Below are 4,708 nucleotides of genomic sequence, written 5' to 3'. Positions count from 1 at the left end.
CTGTCAGCCACAACCACGTAATTCCCCAACATGCTGACTTTTTCTGTTCTTATTATTTTATTGATCTGCTTTACAGAATGTCTGTAGTCTAACCCTTCCATTTTTCCTGTTAAACTCAACTTGCTTTTCTATAAATTGAATTTACAAACAGTTTTTTGAAATTTACAATGACACTCTTCATGCAATTGATTTTCCCTCTGTTTGCGTCATCCTGCCAGTCCAATGCCAAAACACAGATTTCCTAAAAAGCAAAAAATATTCTTCCTATTGTAAACATGTTCAGCAGTTTGTTACTGACTACATCCTACCTTAGCATAAATCACTGGATGTTTCTGCCTTGGATCAGATATTTAAAAAAAAAAAAAAAAGAAAAAGGAAGGCTATTTCATATTTACACAAAAGCGTACGGGGTTGGAATGATTCAGAATATTTTCTGCTGTCTTGTTATCTGTTACTCTCAGAGCTGGCCAGGACACAGCCCTTATTCTGACTTGTTACGTGACTGCTTTGACATTCCTCTGGTCTCACATCAGCTTCCCAATCCCATCCCTTTTCGGCTAATGCACAATCGCATCAGCCAGAAGAGAGCACACATCCCCTTAGCCCTTGCAGAGGCAGCACTCCTGCTTTGAAAGGTGCAGCTTGTTACCCGCGGGGACACTCAGCTCTTCGGCTGTATGTACCGAACGCTCCCGGGTGCTTTCCCTTGAGGAGAGCGCACACTGCTGAGGGGCCCGGAGGAGAACAGTCTCTGCCTCAGGGTCAGCCCCAAGCACAAGCCAGCGCTGAAGAGAGGGCTTCAGGGACACGCTCTGCTTCCCCAGCACCTGAGGTGCCTCTGCCCAGGCTTCTCTCTTCTTCTATGATTCTGATTCTCCCCTCCAGCCGGCTCTGTCTGGAATCTTTGACTGCACCGTACTTATCAGGAGTGAGGAACGAGCAGGAGGACAGAAGAATGAGCAGTCCAAGAAAGGTTATTTTAAATCTGGTAGACAGGGCTTGTTGCAGACTAGAACATCAGCTGGATAGATCCTCCTCCTCCGTAGAGAAGTGAAGTGAATGTTCTCACGAGGTGGGTCTGTCTCATCTGACAGCTCTGCTGAGCTGAGAGCTGTTGGACCAGCGTTGCCAGCCAAACCCTGGTGCCCTGAAGATGAAAGTCAAATGAGGAATCTGGCATCTTGGGCAAGGAAGGGGAGCAAGTTTGCAAAACGAACAAAAAATGGAGGGGACTGAAGTAGAGCTCTCAGCAGCCAAATGAGAGCTACGCCGCATCTGCCGGGAGTCTGCAGCTGTGCCGGCGAAGGCAACAGGGCCGAGAGGCATCGTCTCAAACAGCTTCTGGGCTGCCTGCCTGGGCTGCTTTGCGGTGGGGGGGATGGCAGGAGAGAAGAGGCCTATGCTGAAGCTTTGAATCTCTTTTATGTGCATTCAACAGGAGCCAGGCCAGGACCGGACCTTTGCATTGGCAGGAACTTGTGTTGAGGAGTGTCTCTGCGTTCAGTCAAATGGCACATAGTGATTGCTGAAGGGCACTGTCTCTGTCCTCGCCCTGCATGAATACCAGGATGTCACCGGGCCTGATTTTCTATTGTTTAACACCTCTGCCTTAACTTATATTATTCCCTCATGGTACGTTTTGATTGGATGTAGGAGGCTTCTAAATCTACAGCGTAAAAAAGAAGCCAATCTACAAAATAATTCAGTACTCATTTGTAATATTTTCAGTTCTCGTAAGACCTAGCATCTCTGTCTCAGAGCACTCTGTTACCACTCCTGAACTGAGTTGGTTGTATTGATGTTTGGTTTAAGTCTGGGCTTAATGACATAACCAAATCCACCTGGGAAGCAGGTAGCAAGGATAACAAGAGAAGCTAGTGCTGCTGATTCTACATCCCATGCTTTGGCCACAAGGCCATGTGTCCCCTCTGATTTTAATGAACCAATTAGAACGTTTTTAACCCCAGTGGTAATGAGAGATTGGTGTTGTGCACCGTTGTAAATAATCAGATACAATTACAGAGCAGAGTGAGGGAATTGAAGCCAAAGGAATACAAAATACAGCTCGGTAACATTTTTCACTGTGCAGCAGCAGAGAGTGCCATTTCAAATCCCAGGGAAACTGCGGACTGAGCGCCGCCGCCGGCCAGGCACCCCGCTCCCCCTGCAAGGAGCCTGAACACCTGCAAACAAACTGAAGCTATCGCAGCTGCGTCCAGAGAAAACACCGGCTGAAGAGGGACACATAAAACTAGTATGTTTTAGAAAGGTTTTTTTAAAGAAGTGTGGTAGAGGTCAGTGGCAGCTGAGATTATGCCGACGTATATTAGGGTGCGGACAGAACAAACTCAGGAGAGGCTGCCTTGCTTTCTCTCCTTGTTTAAGTAGGACCCTTTCCTACTCTCCTTGTTTGAGACGGTTCAAGTTCAAAACTCTCAGCATGACCTTCAGCCATCTGAGATAACAGCTCTTGTAACTTCTGTGAGTAAATTTAGCACAGATGTTTCTGAAAGCAGCTGCCTTACAAGGTGCCCACGGCTCGCTTATAAAGAACGAATGGTTTTGAACCTAAAAGGAATAAACCCAAGTCTCTGTCTCCCTTATTCCAGTGCAGCTACTCATTGCAAAAGCGCTGAATTCACCACACACACTAAGCCATCTGCTCTATTTATTATACCTAAAGATGTGGTCCAAAAATTATAAAATCCCAAAGAGACCAAAAGAATGCAGAGAAAAAACAACTGTAGTCTATCTCTGATACTCCATCTGTGCAACTTTTCCACAGCATACTCTTTTAGCAGACCTTTACAGATTAACCCCTTAGGTGCCAGACATGCATCAATTTATGACCAGCTACAGAAAACTAATTCTAACTTTCACAATAAGCAATGGGGGAGGAGGGGACAGAGAAATGATAGCTCCAAATTCCAACAAGGGAGTCAGTCTCGTCTAATGCATGAGGTCCCTGTGGGGAAATCAGATTTTGCTTCTGGCTGCTCCATGATGACCCTGAGAAAGTGGCCCCGTCTCCCTGCTTCCCCTCCCAACTGTTGTTTGTCCTGTCTATTTAGACTGCAAACTCTTCAGGGCCAGAAGTCCCATACGAAGCTGCTGAACTATGCCAATATGACTTGTAGTCACCAGGCAAATAACAACACGTACATGAAATGAAGTAACAGCTGAAACTGTGCCAGTCACAGCAGCATTTCACAGCAAGGAATACTCTATAGTAAGGGTGTCAGGGAGAGACTGAGAGGGGCAAAGACTGGTTAAGTGTATAAAAATATAGTTACAGTAAATGAAATTGCAAAGCCTAGTACACAAGGTCTCATACACTCCCAACAGTTTCTTGCAGGGCTGGGGTGTCGCTTTCTCTGTATGTCAACTTTTCTAACCCTTCAGCTTGTGGGGCTGTCACTTGGACCACTGTCACCTTCTGCTGAACTTTAGTGCTATTTGATCACTGCTTGGAAAGTCCATTAACACACTATTTTGGCCTAAAGCTTTTCAAAGAGAAAAAGGAATTTTTTTTCACCCAATTCCCATAGTAATTCAGTAAGTGCTGAGCACACAACTCTCAGTGCTTTTGAAAATATCTTTTTGTTAGAGTCAGACCTTTGCTACCTTCTCTCACAAGTCAATAATCCATCCTTCTTTACATTTTTTCCTCTTAAGGAAGATTACCACTAAGGCCTGTGCATACTGAGCACAAGGCATCTTCCCCTCACAGCCACATAAGGGCTCGTTACAGTCCGAGCTCCCAAACTCTGCTGAGGACAGAAATGGGACCTGGCAGTGACAATTGCTGCAAGAAAGGCCAAACGGAAAGCCATGTAGGATAGACTGCAGGTCTCCCAGTGTAGGTCTGGAACTATAGGGTGACCCTTCCATCAAGACTGCAGTTGGCTGATGCAGTCCCCAGTGATATCTGTAGGGGCTGTACCTACTCAGCCCCTCAAGGGAGAGGTTCAAGCTTTCGCTGCCTCCCCGGGCCCCTGGAATCATTGGTCAGTCAGTGCTGAGTTTTCCAGTGTGCACTGGGGCAATAACAGCAGCTAATCCATTTGGGGACTCTGATGGCACTTTCTTCTCTCTGGCCAACACAACTTCCCTGCTGCTCACCATTTTCTTCACCGCAGTCCCTTTTTCTCTTCAGCCCTCTTTGCCCTCTCTTTCTTTCTTCCATTCTGCTTTTTCCTTTCACCTTCTCTTTTGCCTCCACAGACTCATGCTGAACTTCCTCCATCCCAAGGAAGCTACTCAAAACAAACAGGAGCTTGTGAATTATTAACAGTGTAGACTGTAAATAGTGTAATTTTTAATGATAGCCAGACCACCAAGATGCACGCACTATTGCACAGATCGGCTACCTTGGTCTTAGTGTGTCTGGCCTTAATTGTTGCCTTACCTATCATCTGTGAATGACAACTGTGAAGAGAGAGGTCATAACTTGCAGACCTGAAAAGGCACCATGGGCTTTTATAGTACTTTGCTATGTATTTTACACTCAGTGTGCTGGTCTGACTTCCAGAGGTCCGTCTGTACAACCCAAACAACCACAACTAACAGAAACCAATAGCCTCGGTGGTCTCTGAACAGAATAACCTCGTTGGGATAGCTTGCGCAGGCTGAATGGGGAACTGCACAATAAGCCGGACTTGGACAGAAACTGTGATCTAAATTCACCGCTGATCTGTGCTAGAAACCA

The sequence above is a fragment of the Charadrius vociferus genome, unplaced genomic scaffold (genome assembly GCF_000708025.1).
Source record: "Charadrius vociferus isolate BGI_N301 unplaced genomic scaffold, ASM70802v2 scaffold323, whole genome shotgun sequence".
NCBI classification, from domain to species: Eukaryota; Metazoa; Chordata; class Aves; order Charadriiformes; family Charadriidae; genus Charadrius; species Charadrius vociferus.
The sequence above is the reverse complement of the archived record's forward strand: the minus strand, read 5'-3'. Positions refer to the sequence as shown.